Consider the following 19,052-nt stretch of genomic DNA (forward strand, 5'->3'; position numbering starts at 1 on the left):
GTGCAGGGCTGAGCTGTCGGGAGCTCGGGGTGCAGGGCTGAGCTGTCGGGAGCTCAGCGTGCAGGGCTGAGCTGTCCGGAGCTCGGGGTGCAGGGCTGAGCTGTCGGGAGCTCAGGGTGCAGGGCTGAGCTGTCGGGATCTTGGGGTGCAGGGCTGAGCTGTCAGGAGCTCAGGGTGCAGGGCTGGGCTGTCCGGATCTCGGGGTGCAAGGCTGAGCTCTGTCGGGAGCTCGGGGTGCAAGGCTGAGCTGTCCAGATCTCAGGGTGCAGGGCTGAGTTGTCCGGATCTCGGGGTGCAAGGCTGAGCTGTCAGGAGCTCGGGGTGCAGGGCTGGGCTGTCGGGATCTCGGGGTGCAGGGCTGGGCTGTCGGGAGCTCGGGGTGCAGGGCTGAGCTGTCAGGATCTCAGGGTGCAGGGCTGGCCTGGTGCTGTCGGGCTCCTGTGCTCTTCAGCGGTCAGGCCCCACCTTTTCCGTGTGTGTGAGCTGAGGGACCCTCCTAGTCCTTGGAGGCAGTTCACGTCTAAACCACCTGTTCTGTCATGGGAACCTCCCAGCAGGGTCCTCCTGGCTGCCCGCAAGGTGGTCGCTGACTGACGGGGATCAACACATCCATCTCAAGTTCAGGACACACATAGCAGCAAGTAGCATGGCAAGCATAGCTCCGAGGGCCAGTGTGAAACCACACAGCCCTGGAGACCAGGGGTCCCTGTGTCCGAGCTGTGTGCTGGTCTCTGCTGCTGCTCCGTCCACGAAGTGATCATCGCCCTCGTGTGGGAAGCAGCACTTGCATCCAGTCACTCAGTGGAAATCCATGAGCTCGCTGTTCCCGCACGTGCACAGAGCACACATCCTCTTTAGTCAAAACGAATCCCGTTCTATGTCCCGAAGATCGCTTCTCATTAATGGAACCATTGTAATTAAGAATAGAAAAAATAAACGCAAGAAATGTAAAATTCAGAAGTCCAATTGCCGCTGCAAGATGACTATTAGCCTCCTGATTACATCCACTTCTCACCTATGTCCCTGGTCGCCTTGTTATAGCGTGGCCTCTTCCCATCATCACTGGAGTCTGAGATTTACGAACAATGAACTTCCTGAAAGTGAGAGCCATTACCCGAGCTGCGTCCACTTGACCACAAGTGAGCCCAGGAGTGAGGCCAGGAGTGACCCCAGTTGCCAAAAAGGAGTCATGAAAACGGGGCTGGTGTCGGGGAGGGCGAGCGGGCTGTCCCCCCTCACCTGGGAGGCCGTGCACCTGGGCATCAGCGTGGAGGCGGGTCACTCACATTCCGTACCTTTGGGAAGAGTTGGGCTCTTTCAGGTGGTTTACTAAATGCTCATTCTCTTTAAAAACTCAACTTGGTTCCCACTCTGCGCCCACTGTTGGGTGGACGAGGGCTCCCAGTTTGTGACTCGGAGACGCCACCCCCGCAGAGCTGCCAGGTGTCAGGGCACCACGGTCCTGCTGACGTGGCCGCCGTCAGCTCATTCGAGCGCACAGGGCCCTCGGAGCCCCTCCGCCGCCCCCCGCCACCCCTGCAGCCCATGACAATTAAATCTGCGGGGGGAGGGAAGTCACCGCACGCCTCTCCACTGTAATTTAACTTGTTGCCGATGTCCAGCTCCGACAGGCTCCGTCTCGTCTGCCCCTCGGCACCGTGGCATTTATTTATAACCTCAAGAACATCTCAAACCCAGCAGCTGGCACGGATGCCAGGGTGGGTGATGGATACACCGTGGGAAGTTAGCCAGGCAAAGAGCAGAACAGCGGACGGTCGTGTAAATTTCCCAGAAACGTCACAGGTGGCCTCGGCAGAGACGCGCACGAGGGTGCTGCTTCCCCGCCTCCGCCCAAGTCCACGGGGTCTGCAGCTCAGCCCCCTGTCACCCAGGCCCCCGTCCCTGCAAGCGCGGAGCTCTCCTCCTGGCTCTGAGTCACCTGCCCATCCTCACCCCACCTTTTCTCTCCTTTTTCTCATGGGCTCCTCTGCTCGTGACTTGCAGCGCCAACCTGCAATATTTTATATTCCCTCTACCCGCCAAGGTGACGCGTCACAGACCTGCCACGTGGGAAAATGGTCAAAGACGCCACAGCCTTATGCAGAAAAGAGCCTGGCACGGGGCAGGTCTCAGACGCTCACAATGAAGATCAAAGCAAGTGAGTCCCGCCACGTCCACCTTGACGGCGAACACAGACCGAAGATTCTATCCAGTCCTGCTTCATCCTAAATAAAGCCTGAGCCATGTAATACCCCTGAGGAAATTATGAGAAGTGAGGCTAGATGGCAGGTATTTGAAAGATGAATCACTCAGATTACAAGAAAATTTGCATTTTACGTATAATATGCCACTTTCAATAACTTATTATTGAGCTTTGCAAAATCACACTTTATCATATAATTTAATGCATAAATTGCTACTATGCTTCCCGCGATTGCATGGGCATCTTTGGAGTGTGAGAAAGGCAGCATAGTCTTTGGGGCAAATGATTCCTATTCCTGCCGATATGCGGGTCAGTGTGTTCATCTGAGAAATGGGTTCATTGCCCCCAGCCTCAGCAGCACATTGCAGTGGCCTCTGCTGCTCTGAGAAGGGCCGTCCGTCCGTTCTGAGGCCCCTGTGTGTCCGTATGTACTTTATCGGGGTCTCGGCTCTGAGGGGTAGTCAGCCAGCTTCTGACAGAAGCTGCTTCCTTCTGCTGGAGCGTGGCCCTTCACTGCGTCTCCAGGCAAACCACACTGCAGGAGAGCGTGTAATGGTGGGAAAGGCTTACAACATGGTAAATGGTTAGAGCGGGAGCCACGTTCCCAATGTCACAGAAGCACGAAAGATACAAATGCACACACATAAGAAGCCTTGAAGGAGATACAGCACATCCTCAGGTCAGCATCTCTGCCCGTTCCTCCTTCTTTGTGCTTCCCGACCTCTCGAGACCTCTTTCTTGCCGCATGCAGTACATTCAACCAGAGAGAAACAGTGAACGTCGCTGGGTGTGTTTTCCAAAGACCACACCTCCTCCTGTCCCCATCCCATCCTCCGGTTTGAGCAGAACCCCGCGGATTTCTGCATCACTGAGAAATACTCTTATTAGAGCTCGATTGCTGAAAGAACCAAGAATATTATCCTTCCTTCTGCCGTAAGAACAAGCAGAGCCCACTTCCTAGCAGAGCCAGAGACCACAGAACTTTGTCCGCCGGGGGCGGGTGCCGGTCCGGAGGAAGCAGGCATCGGAAGTGGAGAAATAGGCCAGGGAGGAGGTTCCCGGTGGGACCAGGAGAGAACATCAGGGAGGAACATTCTGGCGCCTCGGGGGGCCTGGTCCGCACTCCCTGCCACACTGGCTCGTCGTCCCCGTCAAAGCCGGGCTGCAGGTGTCAGACGAGCTGCTGATGGGGGTCAGCTTGCTCAAAGCCAGCCGCCAGGCGTTCACAGCCTCGGTTCCAGCTTGAGCACGAAGGGCCAGACACGGACAGCCCAGCACCCCGTCCAGCCTGGGTCCCCAGACGCCCCGCCTGGCCCACAGGAGGGATGAAGGTGAAGTCAGGCAGGTGGACGAGAGGCCCGGCGCAGGGGTGCGTCTCGTGCTGCGACCAGTCTGTGCACATCCTGGTCAGGCTGAGAAACCGATTCAGGGCGAAACAGACCTCGACTGGTTCCCTGGAAAGTGGCAGGGCCTGTGATGACACAGTCCCAGTCTTGGGGAAATGGGTGTTAATTGCCGTCTAGACGTTTTATTACACAGAGAGGCACTGGTCACTGACCATCTCTCTCTTTACAGAGAAACCCTGGGTCAGCTGAATCGTCTGTCCCAAGGATAAGAGCCCAGGCCCGGAGCATGTGGACTGAGAACTCAGAGCCCCACTCACCAAATTCCAGGAGAAAAGCAGGGGCAGGTTGCCTTGGGGCTGGGGACCAAGTCCATCCGTGGGTAGAGATTTCCCTGACCGTGAAACGCAGACTAACCCACTGTGGCTTCCAACAGGTCCCAACACGCGTGTGGCTTCTTCTCAGCTTCCGTACTGTTTTCTTCTCATCCTTCGTGCACTAGTTTTTTTTAATCACTTTTCAACCACCCACTCCAGAGGTACGGGCCTTGTTTGGAGTTTGAGATGTAACGGTGAAAACCGTGGCAAGGGGCTTTTCTTCCTTCTCAGACAGGGTCGGGGCCGGCCTGCCCGCTCCCGGACACTTACCCTCCACACCGCCCTGCTCTGGGCCCCAATCACGGGAGGGACCACACCAGGCTTCCCGTGGGTTCTTCCTCCTTCGAGCATAACTGCAAAAGAAGAGGCAGGAGGGAGGCCGGCGGCGGGATCTCCGGCGAAACAGCACGCGAACCTTTCCTGCTCCTGCGGGGTCTCCTCAAGACCCTCGCCCATGAGGGCCGCCAACCACACCCGGGGACCTGAAGCAAACTGGAGCCTTTCCTCCACCTTAAATGAAGGCCCTGTGGCCACTCTCCAGGCCTGACCCCCCGCGGCCAAGCCTCTGGCCGTGGCCCACAGGACACGTCCTTCAGGGCTCAACCGAAGCTCTGCAAGGCCTCTGAGCAGCCCGGTGCTCCCAGAGCCTCACCCCTGAGGCGGCCCCAGGCCCCAACGTGCACGCGGAGGGTCCCCGCCGGCCTGAGGGGTCTCCCCGGGCCACTGCCGGTGCAGACCTCACAACCGGTCAGGTTGCTTTGCACCCACAGACTTGGGAACCCCTGTTCCCTTGGCTCCTTGGCGATTCGCAAGTGCCAGTCAGCAGGGGTGCTGGCATCGATGCGGTGGAATCAGATTGCATTCCGGGGTGCTCTCGGGAATGGCAAAGGGCGAGTCACAGGTCTGCAAAGCCATCTCAAGACTGAACATCTGTAAAACGCTGTAGGCCCCCAAAAGGGGGACTGAGATCAAGGAAAGGGCCCCGGGGCCCCGGTGGTACCACGTGACACCCAAGTACTTCTCCCCGACTTTGCAGCTGGCAACCCCGAGTCAGGGTCCACAGGCTCCCCATGACCTCAGCCACATCCGCTCTAAAAACAGTGCAGGTTCTTTGTCCCAAGCACCAGAGTTCTGGGTCTAGTCCTGTGTCGCCTCTTGCGTACTGCGCCTCCAGGGCACGTGCGACCTCGTCACCCTTCGGTGTGAGGCCGGGCATCTGTCCATTTCATGGAGAACCCCGTCAAAGGCTGTGAACGTGTTCCGGCTGGAAAATGCCAAAGGCGGTGGGAGAGGGACGTGTCTCTCAGATTATCCGCAGAACGAGCGTGTCTCCTCAGTTGTGTGAAGGGCAGAAGAGGCCAGTTCTGAGGGTCCTGCCGGGAGCGGGGACCCTCCTGCAGCATGCCCAGGTCCTGTCCAGAGCCCCGCCTTCAGGAAACCCACCTCAGGTGTGTGTTTACTGCCTGAAAGCACTGAAGAAAGCAGAGAATTTTTTTACTCAAAGAAAAATGCTCTTGATTTATTTTGACTTTTTCTTGTTTTTAACAACTTTATAATAATATAACTTACAGTCAGCCCTCTGTATCAATGGGTTCCCCATCCATGGGTTCAACCAACCTCGGATGGAAAATATTCAGAAAAAAAGATTCCAGAAAGTTCCAAAAACCAAATTTGAATTTTCCGTGTGCCGGCAACTATTTACAGAGCATCGACATGGTATTAGGTATTATAAGTAACCTAGAGATGACTGGATGTATGTGGGAGGACGCGTGTAGGTTATATGCATATCCTGGGCCATTTGATCTAAGGGACCTGAGCATCTTTGGATTTAGGTACTCAAGGGGATACTGGAACCGATGTCCCACAGATACCAAGGGACGACCGTACATCCCATAAAGTCTAGCTTCATGTGCACGTTCAATGTTTTCAGTATGTTCTTGGAATTATGCAACCGTCATCGCATGCTAATTTTAGAATATTTTCATCACTCCAAAAAGAAAGTTTATACCCATATGAGCAGTCACCCCCATTCCCCCACCCACCCTCTGGGCAACGACTAATCTACCTTCTGTCTGGACATTTTATAGAAATGCTGTCACACAATAGATGGTCTCTTCTGGCTGGCTTCTTCCCCTGAGCAGAATGTTTTCAAGGTTCATTCCTTTTTATGGCCAAACAATACACCACCGTATGGACGGAGCCCGTGTCGTTGATCCTTGATCAGCTGATGGACACGACATCTGGGTTGTCTCGACTTCGGGGCTCTGGTGAGTAAAGCTGCTGTGAACGTTCTCCTGCAAGCTTTGTGTGGACACACGTGTTCGTTTCTCTCAGGGTTCTCTCCTAGGAGTGGAATCTCTGGGTTGTGCGGTAACTCCACATTTAACGTTTTGGGGAAACTTCTGTTGACTTTTATAGCTGTTGAACTCCAGGACTGCCAAGAACACCTTTCCTTTTGCGAGCTCTCTCTGCCTCTCTCTGTTTGTCTCTCTCTCTCTCGGTCTGTCTCTGTCTCTCGCTGTCTCTCTCTCTCTGTTTCTCTGTGTCTCTCTGTCTTTCTGTAACTCTCTCTGTCGCTCTGTCTCTGTCTCTCTGTCTCTGGTCTGTGTCTCATTCTCTGAGAGATCAGCCCCTGCTGGTCTGCAGCTCTGGTTCTCGTCTGCACATCACAAAACTACAGCAAGACCCTCCAGTTCTGCAGCACGAAGTCTCTGGACGCCCAGGGGCACAAGTCTCAATTAACCCGAGTTAACCCAAGTGTGGCCACAATGGCCCAGGACAATGGGTGTTGTTTTATTTCTTAATCCTCCGAGGGTCCTGAGAATGGGCCCCAGCTTGAAATGACCTGAGAGGCACTTGCCCCAGACCCAACTTGAAGCGTCTCAGTGACGCAAGGGCTTTTATCCCTAAGCTCTGTACATTCCTTCTACGCATAATCTGTCCCTAACAAGGTACCTGCTTTTGCTAATTCTTTTCTTCTGAAAAAAGCAGTGGAAAAGGAGTTGATGTTTTACAATTCATGTTTGCAGGAAGAAAAATTACTTTTCAACAAGCGAAAGAAGACGAGAAAGGTGGTGACCTGTGCTCAGTCTCAGATGCAGCGATTTTGTAAAATCCTTCTTTTCACTCGCAGCTTTGCAGAAACAGCCCCTCCCGGCTTGAGTCCTGCAAATGCCCTGCTTGCTGAGCCGCTGTCCTGAGCCAGCAAGCCCCTTCCCAGCTACCGAATGTCAGAGTTTTTAACCAAGTCATCAAGTGAGTAAACGAAGTCATTGTGCAAATAGGGCCACCAGCCGCGGGATGGTTTCTGTCGCTGGACAAGGAATCTTCCCAGAGCAGCAGTCACCGTGTGTGGGGGTGGAGCCCACCTCTGTCCCCACGGGGCCCGAAGCTCCCTGGAGAGGCAGGGTCCTCAGGAGCTGCCCTTCCACTGGGCGTCCTGTCCACTCCTCTCTGGACCCCAGGTCTCCAGGGAACCAGTGTGAAGCCCTCCCCAGCTGTTCCCAGGGGAAGGCCCAGCATGCGACCCCACAGAGGCCACCACAGCCAGAGGCCCCAGCCTCACCTGGGTGCAGAGAGGGTCCCCACCCTGGCCGGGCCGCACCAGGGCCAGGCCCAGCACGTGCGGGCTCCTGGGATCCATCCCGGACCAAGCAGCGTCCTGCCCTCGCGCAGCGTGTGTTTTACAGGTTTCACTGGGGTCAAATCCTCTACAGCCTAAGTCAGTAACGTACCATCAGGTGACAGTACCCACAACAGTAACACCCTTAGTTCATGTTAATTGAGCATCTGCTGTGCACGAGACCTTCCAGCTCAGTTCTGACAGCAGGCCGTGGAGTGGTCATTCTGTCCATCAGTGGGCCTTTCGTGCTTCCAGGCTCCCCTCCACACCAGGGGAAAGAGAGGGACAGGACCGCAGCCTCTGTGGACAGACTCATCAACAGAGTAACGCAGGAGTGTCTGAGCTGCCATCCTGTCCTCAGGTTCTCCACAAACACTCCCACCCCCATGACATAATCACCTCCCAAAGGCCCCACCTCCCAGCGCCATCACCTTGGGAGTTGAGATTCCAGCCTATACATTTGGAGGAGGGGCCCGAACACTCAATCTATGAGAGCCACACCCAGATATTTGGTCACACGCTAGTCTAGATGATCTGGGAAGGTATTTTTTTGGATGAGATTAACATTTAAGTCTCTACTTTGAGTAAAGCAGGTTGGTCTCCATAATGTGAGTGGGCCTTGCCCCGTCAGTTGAAGGCTAATCCCCCAGAGAGCAGGGACTGTCCCAGCAGACAGCGGTCAGACTCGAGATCTGACCTTCCCTGGTCTCCAGCCGGTCCTACCGATGTTGGACCTGCAGCCAGAGCTACCCAGGCGCTCAGTCCCTCTCTCCCTCTTTATATACGTCGTTCTCTATATATATAGGCTCTGTTTCTCTGGAGAACCGTTGCTAATATCTTCATATGCACAAGATTTTCCTTAAACCATCATGCTTATAAACTCTAAACCAAAAGAAAGCAGATCAAAGGTAAGGGAAATAATTTGAAATCAAGATGTAAAAATGGACTACATATTCCATTGTCTCAATGTTTCTTCTTTAATATTTTCAAAGAAGAATGTAAAATATACAGTTAATTTCTGATTTCTCTTAGCTTAAGTCATGTGTGAGATCACAATTTCTGGACCAGAAACTTTTAAGTTTCCTTTCCAAATTAAGGTTCTCAGTTTTATGACTAATTGGGTTTAGGTATTAGGTAGTATTGATCATTAGAACTTTTTTAAGTGAGTTCTTTGGAGCAGCAATCATTTTGTAACATAGAGAAATATCAAATCACTATGTTCCCCACCAGGAACTAACATAGCGTTGTAGGTAAATTATACTTCAACAAACAAACCAACGCATAAAGAATGAGATCAAACCTGTGGTTACCAGAGGTGGGGAGTTTTGGAGGGGAAACTGGGAGAAGGTGGTCAAAAGGTACAAACTTTCAGTTATAAGATAAATAAGTACTAGGGGTGTAATGTACAGCATGATAAATATAGTAACACTGCTGAATGTTACACATGAAAGCTGTTAAGGAAATAAACCCTAAAAGGAAGAAGCAGTTTTTCTACTTTTATTTTGTATCCGTATGAGATGATGGATGTTCACTAAACATACCGTGGCCATCATTTCCTGATGTCTGTAAGGCAAGCCGTTATGCTGCACACCTTAAACTCGCAAACTGCTCTGAGTCAATTTCATCTCAATAAAACTGGAAGAGAAAAAGTGAGTTCTTTGGAGGATGTTTCTTTCCCTTTCCCAAACATGAATCCAGAAACTTAAGAGTGTTAATAAACAAAAAGATAAACATGAAACAGCTGGACTACTGCATATCTCATAGTTTATGTCTACCTATATATTATTTTTTCCCCAAAAAAGATTTAAGGCAACTAGCAAAGATGCATACAACAGACCAAAACGTTATAAAATACTAAAAATGAGGAAAATGAAATTGAGAGGAAATAACGTGGAAACACACAGCAGAGCGAGGAGGGAAGGGGTTCCGCTTGTCTGGTACCCAGCTCCTGTCCTACAACCGTGTCGGGGCCAGGCGTGTGGGTGACGGGATGCCCAGGGGGCACCGAGAGGGAAGAACCTGCCAGGCAGAGCCGGCGTGCAGAGAGCCCGGTGTCCCCACATCACGCCAGACACGGCCCTGCTGGGAGATAGCCCCCAGGGAGACGCGTCACAGGTGAGCGATTCCATCTCACGGGGGGGGGGGGGGGGGCGCTCCTGACCCAGTCGAGAATATCAAAGCCTGACCACCGACCTACGACAGAGATGCGCGCCTGCACACTCCTTGGCTACGTCATCTGAGTTCAGAAGTTCCAAGAAAAGGAGGCAGTTGACAGTTGGAGCTGGAAACCTAAGGCATCAGGTGGTGAGACAGAGGGGCTGGCCAAGCTGTGCGGTGTCGCGTGGGTGAGGTGGGCTTCACAGAAACAGGAGAGAGAGGGCGAGACGGAGACAGGGAGAGAGAGACAGAGCGAGACAGCGAGGGCCAGCAGAGACAAGGAAGCACAGAGCGAGACAGCGAGGGCCAGCGGAGACGAGGAAGCAGGGGACAGCCTCTCAGGATGCCCTCATCTCTGGTGCTGGCGTCAGGTCCCCACTGCCCCACGAAGAAATGAACGGAGGCCATCCTCCCCCGACGGCTGTGCGGCTCTGCTCGCGCCTTCGAACGGCCTGATGAACGTGTTAACTATAGGAAAGCACGTCCTGGGAAGATACAGACCACAATGGCAGGCATTTCTCGCTGGTGGAAAATGTGATTTTTATTCTTTTTGTCTCTCTCCTGCCCCTGTACTTTATAGGTTGTCAGTACCTTTGTCATCAGAAGCATCAAGTTCTCTGAGCACGAGCTGTTTTTCACCCTCGGGACTGACATCAGATGTGCAGTCGTGCAATCAGGGCAAAACCCACGTGGATTCGGCCGTGGCTGCGAGCAGCACCCCCGGGGCACCGGGCGGGGGCGTGGAGACGGGCGCTACCCGGGGAAGCCAGAGCCCCGGGGTCACTGTCAGGAATGGCCACAGTCAGAGCTGGGGACATGGGTGTGGATGGACACTGGGGGCAGGAGAGGCCGCGATCACACGCAGGGCAGGAGGGGGGCCACCGCGGGGCCAGGGCACAGGCTCGGGACACCGCCTGTGGACGCCCACATGGGAGGGGGTGGGGCCGGGGGTCCCGGGGGCCTCCACGCCCCCGCGCGGGGGCCCGTCACCTGTGGGATCGTAACCGCAGGGGAGGCAAGTCCACAAGGCCTGTGAAGAAAAGTGAGCCTGAGGCTACAAGTGCCGACCACGCCCACCATGGTCCCGGAAGGGAGATGACAGCGTCCCTGCCACGGTGAGCCATCACACCCGGGACAAGTGCCTGAACGGGGACAGCAGGCTGGGACCCCGCCCAGCAGGCAGGTGCACACGGGCTCTCACGACAAGGCCACGGCTGACCAGGCGACAGGCCCCGTTATGACCTGCAGATCACAGATGAGGGAACCGACGTGCAGTGCGTGCCCAGGGCCACCCGACCGACGGCCCGTGGGGCCAGAGTTGAGGACAACTGAGAGGAACTCAAAGCGGGTGCGGGGCTCTAGATATGAGCAGCAGTCGTTCTCACAGAGCCCTTCCTCAGGTTCAGAGATCAGCCACCTGCCCGACGGCTGGTTCATGACATTCAGATAAGGACAAACCTGCCCGCGAGACCGGGACCCACATCTTCCAAACCCGTTTGGCCTTGAAGGTCCTTTTCTCTGCAGTGACCAACACCTGTGTTCTGAGCAACAGTCACCCGAAACCACCGCTCCCCCGGGTCCCCCCCAAGGCCCCGCACAGCCGCCGGTCCAGGAAACCACCGCTCCCCCGGGACCCCTCCCAGGGCCCCGCACAGCCGCCGGTCCAGGCTTTTGCTGAGCAGCGGCCTTCCATCCCCGGGCACGTTTGTCAGTAGGTCAGGCTCCCAGGAGAGCTCTGTCCTTGAAGACGATCACTTCCGATTGATTAGCCTCAGCTCTGATATTGGCTAGTAACAGAAATCACGTAATAACGTCGGAAATCTTACAGACAGCTTGTCAGCATCCTACAGGAAATCCTCTTTCCATCACAAAAACCAAAAAAAAAATTCTGCTTCCATGCCCCACATTTACCTTAAAAAGCTGTGAGTAAAATCATCTCAGAGAGTCAGCATGAGATCGTTGACAAAAGCAGGTGCTTTACAATCGGGGACCCCAGGCCTCGTCATGCCTTGGACAAGGCCCAGAACTTCCATGAGCCTCAGTTTCTTCAGCTGTAAAATGGACACCTTCCCTAAATGGAAAGGTTGTCATGAGGACTAGAAATTATATGTATAGTGTGGGAGGACTTCTATATTTTATTTTTATTATGTGCATCAAAACTTGTAAGAGTCAAACTGCATGAGTCTGAGGTACTCTTTTCATGACAATCGGGGATAATTTCATAATTGGCCACATTTACATATTCTCATGCATTTAAAGTAAAAGGGAGCACACCGTTGCCTCATTGAACATTAGTGATCAGAGCAGTTGAACACTTGATGTATTCACGAATACTTCCCAAGTTATGTATTTGTATGCATGTAAAAACAGATGCAAAACATATTTGGAAGTTCTCTGTCAAAGGAAATTTCCTTCAACTGTACTGAAAATGTTCCAATATGTGATTAAAATGTTTTTGCCATGTATATTGTCAAGCTCATCACTTTACGGTCTGTGGGCATGTTTAGGGTGTCACAGAATGGAATCCCCTGTCATTATAACTTATGATGGATTACAGATAAACAATATGATGTAGGTCTGCTCAGAGCATTCTCTGTAAGCAGCCAGACTGTAAATCATCCTGATTTATGGGTCTAACATCCCGGTCGCAGCTATTCGACTCAGCTCTTGTACAAACGACACATCCATGAATGTGTGGCTGTGTGCCAATAAAACTTTATTTGTGGACACTGACATGTGAACGTCACATAATCAGGAAATTTCACATGTCAGGAAATTTCATTCTTCTTTGGATTTTTTTCACCCATTAAAAAAAATTTCAAAAAATCCTTCTTAGTCTGTGGGACGTACAGAACCCAGCAGCTGGCTGCATTGGCCACCCAACAACCCAGAATATCGTTTATTATATGATCAGATTCTCTGTAATGTTCCTCTTTCATATTTGCATGAGCAGAAAAATGTCAACTTATACATGGATTTCTTCAAGGTGAAAATGTAAAAAGTCTTACCATAAACTCAAGTTATCCTCTACAACCCGACAAAGCAAACCCCTGGTGCTGGCAGAACGCGTTCTGATTTGGACCCTCAGGGTCGGAAGTGGAGATGCTCCGGTGGGTCCTGAGCTGAGAGGGGAGGGACTGCGGGAGGCGGCACAGCGGCCTTCACAGGATGGAGAGCTGAGGAGAGGCCGGCCCCTCCTGCCTGCAGCTCTGCCTCCGCGTCCGACGGCCTCACCCTCCTGCCCTGCCCAGACTCCAGCCATACAGTCCCGGCCGGTGCAGCCCACCCACCCCCACGCCAAGCCCCCCTCCAGGAGCACAGCCCATGAGGCCCAGGGACCATCCCCCCTGTCACCCCCGTGCTGCCACAGTCCTGACCCAGCTGGGGCGTCAGGGCTCCAGGCGCTCATGTCTAACAGGTCAGAGCGAGGTTGACACCTCTTGTGGCAGCTCCCTCCCGGGTGCATCCTCACATCGTCAACTAGAAGGCTTTGCAAAGGCCTCAGTTAAAATCGGAAAATGTTGAGAAAGCTTTGCTAAAACGCGTTGCTTTCCTGGATAATTTAGTAACTGGGATGTGAAAGAGAAAAGAGAAAGAACAGTAATCAGAAAAAGAATTACACTGAAATTTAAATTGTGTGGAACAAGTTCAGGCCTTTTGAGAATTAATAAAGAGCAAGGAGCAAGGACGTCTCCTCAGGGAGTGTGTGCGTGCGTGCGCACGTGTGCATATAAGAGAGTCCACGCCCCCCCCCCCCCCCCCCCCCCGCAGACCCCTGCCCTCCTGGTCCCCTTACGGCCCCGCCCAGCAGAGGAGAGCCTGCCGGGCCTCCGCCCCACGCCGTTGGAAACAGAGTCACAGAGCCTGGGCTCTCGCTCCTGGGCCGTCCAGGGTGTAAAGGGGAAGGTCGGTGAATAAATGTGCGGGGAGGTGACAAGTGACCTGAAGACTTGAAGAAGTAGCAGGTGACTTCAGAGGACATACGGGCTGCAGTCGAGAAGGTCGGGAACGTTCCTACAGGAGAGGGGTCCCTAATGGACCTGCTGGACGGGGACGGGGACAAGTGGACGCTGTGCGCAGAGGGTGGAGCCAAGGGGCTCACGGTCCCCTGTCCTCAGACAAGGGGGGATGAAGGGACCTGAGCGTCCTCGGGGGGCAGCCTCGCCAGGACAGTCTCAGCGCCTTCCGGCTCCCTGGGCAGCTGTGACGTGTGACAGGAGGGTCATAGCTCAGGTGTGATGAGCGAGACCTGCCAGGTGGCCACGCACCTGTGGAGTCACAGGGCCTGTGACTCTGGCCGCGTCCGCGCACCCACACCAGCCTCTGGGGTCAGAGGCAGAAGGTCCCCCGTGTCGCGGTGGAGACACAGGACGAATCCATCACCAACAGGCCCCCGAGCAGCGGGCGCCATCCGAGGGGATCCGTCTCCCGGCGCCTGCCCGGCCTCCCGTGGGCTCTGGACCAGGGACCCGCTGCTTCGCTCCGGGCCCGGCCCTGCGCCCTTCGAGCCGGCCAGTGCATCTCTTGCAGGACTGCTCAAGGCCGGCGCCTTTATTCCCGTGCAGGGCGTCTGTATCCCCGTCCCAATTGTTCCCTGTCTCCCCGGTGACACGGAGTCGCTCGGCTTCAGCTGGAGACGCAGCGGAGAAATGCAAAGCGGCTTAGCATCCCTCAGCCTGCAGATTAAGTGTCTCTTCAAAGATGCCAGCCCAGATGTGGCACGGCGCGCCTGCTCCCCCCGCAGCAGCTGGGAGCCACATCCGCCCCCAGGGCAGGTTCCCCACGCGATGAGCAGGAATGAAAGCTGCCTTCTTAGGGGCGGGCGTTTGTGCGGACGCATAATTTTCTGTTTATATTACAAAAGGGCAAGCTTGAGGGTTTTCATTACGGACACACAGAGAGAGAGGCAAGGTGTTCTCCCGTCAGCAACTCCTGCCGTTCGCAGGCGACGATGGTGTTTGCATTAGTCGGAGTCACCCTCCGCACGCCCCACCACACACACACGCACACACACCCACACATACACACCCACACACCACGCACACCCACGCACACCCCTCCCACTCCCCCACATCCCCCGACAAGTCACTCCACCGCAAGGACAGTGAAATCAGCCGTCAGCATCCAACTTCACATCCAAGCAGGGCGCACTGCTCTGTGAAGCTCGAAAAGCGAAAAAGAAATACTGTTCTCAACTCTTTCCTGCCGGTGGATTCCAACAGATAGAAACTCAAGCGTCAGAAAGACGCTGATGCAGTCCTGGGCGGTGAGTCAGATTTTAAAAGGGTTCAGAACTACTCGCTCCCATTTAGATCAGTGGCAACCACGGTGCACGGTCTCTGACAACCGCCCGTGTTGGGAGAATTTCTTTGAAGTCTGAGCCACAAAAGCCACATCCATTTGTAAGCTTTGGTCTTGCTGCCAATATGAGCTGAGACATCTCCAATCACTGGCTCTGGCTTATGGCGAAGTTGACTTTTTTGTCTGTAATCCAGATGTGATCCTTAGAAACGAAGTTATTAGCTACACTCCTGAGGAAAAACTCAGAAAGTGCCTGTTCAGCTGGCAGGAAACCTCTTTAGGCCGTTTCGAATGTGCCACACTTTTCCAAGGGCGCCTCTTTCTGTCCCCAGAACCAGGTATGTGGTCCACGTGACCACGAGTCTAACTCTGCTGCTGCCCGCTCTTTCCCTGGTGGGTGAAACGACGCTAACAACGCGATTCCCATTAAAGATGATCGTGTGCGACACAGTTCTCGGGAGAACACAGTGTCTGGTACCCGCAGGACATCTATCCAGGGAAAGTCGTCTGGACAAAAATGCCCCCCAAAGAAAGACACGTTTCATCTATTCCTGGAATCAAAGTGGTCTCAACTGCACATCAGAGGAGATTCAAGGGGTCCAGTGATGACCGAGTGAAACCACTGGGGAGAACTTAGTGCCGTCACACCCTCCACCCTGTGCCCACACACACACACACACACACGATGAGACAGACGAGAGGATTTAAATTTGCTCTGATTTACAACTCCAGAGCAAAGAGGAGGCACTCAGGCCGGTCCTGTCCTCTGCTCCTGTGCCAGGCGGGGCTGCCACGCAGCCGGTGACCCTGCACTGGAGCATCGCGGCCGGCAGGGCTGCTGCAGAAAGGGGGCTGCGAAACAGTCCAAGGATCACGCGGAGGCCAGCAGCACGGTGGGACAGGACCTGAAGCCCTCCCGGAACATTTCCGCAAAAGCCACACAACAGGCGCTAAGTATAAGAGACGGTATAACTGAGTTCGATGAAGCAAAAGCCCAAGGACAGAAGCGTGGTGTCTGCGCCGCTCCTCCACGGACGGAGGGGGGAAGCGTCAGGAGCTCGGACGCCCTCCCGTGCAATCGACGCCCCAGGGCACCAAGCGCTGGCAGGACACGGGCCTCTCCGGCACCGTCTGCCTCTTCCCCACGAGACCCCGTGAGGCCCTGGGAAGAAACACTGGGTCAGGCCCCCCAGGCTTGGGGTACTCGGAACAAAGTGCCCCTCAGAGCCCTTTCTGCTGTAGAAAGTGACTTTCGACTGAAAGCTGTTCTGGGGCTGGGTCTGGTTTCCAAACAAATCCAGTTTCATGGAGTTAAAGGTTTCCATGTGGATGAAAATCAGTACTTTTGAACAATTTCTCCCCAACGAGCCAGTGATATCAATTCCCTCGCAATTTCTGCAGATACACATTTCCCAAAGTGGATGCTCTGGGTGGCCCGGGACATATGGGGGCGGCTCAAAAACTCCTCCTCTGGACAAACGAGGCTGAGAACTAACCAACTTAGTCCAACCAAGTTAACCCGGCCGCGTTCACACATCCAGTGTTGCCACAGCTCGGACGTAGAAGAACCAGCTGTCTCTCTGGACCCCATTGGCACGGCCACTGCCAAGGGCGGGCACAGAAAACGAGGAGGGACAGCCGGACACCCCGGGCACGTGGGGCAGAGAGGGGATGTGTTTGGGCTCCACGTGCCACTCCTGGGGCTGATGCACTTCATGGTGACGGCGGCTTTTCCCTGAAACCTCACTGGTTCTTAATTTCTGGTTTCACGTCACTGTTTTAGTAAGACCATAAAGAACAGAGCACAGGGCAGAAAAACCTGGATCCAAACAATGGATGGAGAGGATTCCCTCTCCATCTGGCCAGCGAGTTTCTGCGTGGCCCTAAAGTCACTTCTCTCTCGCCACATCAACATCTCTATTATTTCATCAGGAAAAAAAGAAAACATCTTTATGTCTCTCTCTCTCCCTCATGTGACCCTTAAGGACAAAAAAGTCCACAAGGAAGGAGATCTGGCCCCAGCCCAGCCTGGAGCCCGGGCCTCGGGAACCCCTGAATGTCACGAGCCTGCTTCCTTGTCTGTAACCTGGGACTCGCCGCGCCGGCTCCAGAGACCTCACATCACAGGAGATGCCAGAGACGGGCCCGGGAAACAGCGCAGTGCCGTACAGAATGCGTCTGCTGTGATTAAAGGTGACAAGAACCAACAACGTCTCAAAGCGTTCTCTCGTCCCTACTGGGAAGGCTGTGCACACGCGTGTCTGTGTGCATGTGTGTATGCTTGTGTGTATACATGTGCATATGCCTGTGTGCATGTTTGCACGTGTACATGCGTGTTGTGGTTCATTGTGCATGCATGTGTGTCTGTGTATATATACGTGTGACTTGTGGATGGTGTGTACATACATGCCCGTGTATATACATGTCTGTGTGTAGATTAACATGTGAGCATGCATGTCTTGTGTGTATGCGTGCCTTGTGTGTACGCATGTGCACGTGTGCGTACCCGTGTCGGTCCCCACGGCAAGCGCAGGGGCTTGTGGTCCTGAAGACCGGCGTTCCGGCTGCCCGGCTTCGGTGCCGTACCCAGCTCTGGACTTGCCCTGTTTCCACACGTCCACCGTTTGGGGGATGCTTCCACCAATGGTCTGGACCCCGGGAACTCCCTCTGGTAACTAGTAAGTCATGATAAATCATACGGCGACATTTTAAATCACCACGAAGTCCAGTCTTTAGTAAGAATGCCTATCACGACATTCAGTGAAAAAGCATGAGACGAGAGTAACACATGGTCTCTGCTGTGCGTGAAACAGAAAAAGTAACAGAGATAACGCAAGAAAACAGGTTTGTTGGGAGATGAACAATTCCTTTCATTTTGTTCTGCCTCTGAGAATGTTGTAGTTTTTATGCAATGATCACACAGTAACGTGTTACAAAAGGAGAAAGCAGAAGGCCACTTTTGACGTAGGGGCCGGGGAGCATGTGCAGGAATGGAAATTGGGTTGGAAGAGCCAGGCAGCAGGGCACCCTCCCTGGGGACCGTGCTGGGGCAAGTTCACGGTGAGTGAGAGGCAGAGGGCCAGCTGCGCAGGGGCAGGGAGCCGTGGGGCCCGGGTCTGTCCTCTGCACCTGCCCGTGGGCCCAGCAAAGAGATTTCATGTTACTATTTTTTGCCCCCAAGCTCACTCTGACACCCGCTCTGCCACATTGCGTGCGAATGTGAGTCGGACTCTGGCCCCTCCCATCACTGTCCCTGGGGAGTGAGGCCTGCTGCTGGGCTCCCGCCGGGGCCACACTGGGGCCACACTGGGCCCACCAGCGCTAGAGTGGAAGCAGCAGGTGCCAGGCGGGCGCTGAGGGGCGGCAGCAGATCTGAGGCCTCGGGGCCCCCAGCCAGCAGGGATTCTAACACACGACAGGGCCCTCGCCCCACCACAGAGGTCCTCACACTACTACCCGACGAGCCCTCCCTGGGGTCACCGTGGACACAGGAGAAGGAATTACTGCGGCCATAAGCGGACAATCTGTGTCCCTCCCAGAGGCCAATCTGCAGCTGAAAGAGGACAGGACGATACTCCCCGTCCCCAGGGCGCTCGTTTCCTTCCCAGGTCCCCCTGCCACGGCACCCTCTGTCCGTCATAAACCCCGGTGCCCACCTAAACGGCCCCGAGGGTTTTCATGCCAACTCTCTGAAGGGCTGTTTATTTGCCTCAAGTACAAACCATGTTGACGACACTCCCAGTTTGGAACAAACATGCGAAACAAACAAAGTTACCCAGGAGAAGAGCATGATTTTTATTGCAGGAATGGCACACGTAGGGCGGCATTCAGAAAGCTGTATTTGCCACTAGTTCAATCAAGCCTTTAGTGAGCACCTACTGCGTCCCACCATCATACTGGGTACTGGGCATGAGAAGATGAGCACCTACTGTGTCCCACCATCATACTGGGTACTGGGCATGAGAAGATGAAAAAGACACGGCAGCCCATCCAGAGGCCGAAACACACACACACACACACACACACACACACACACACACACACACACA

The sequence above is a fragment of the Aethalodelphis obliquidens genome, unplaced genomic scaffold (genome assembly GCF_003676395.1).
Source record: "Aethalodelphis obliquidens isolate GAN/ISIS:26980383/991018 unplaced genomic scaffold, ASM367639v1 scaffold19, whole genome shotgun sequence".
Classification (NCBI taxonomy): Eukaryota; Metazoa; Chordata; class Mammalia; order Artiodactyla; family Delphinidae; genus Aethalodelphis; species Aethalodelphis obliquidens.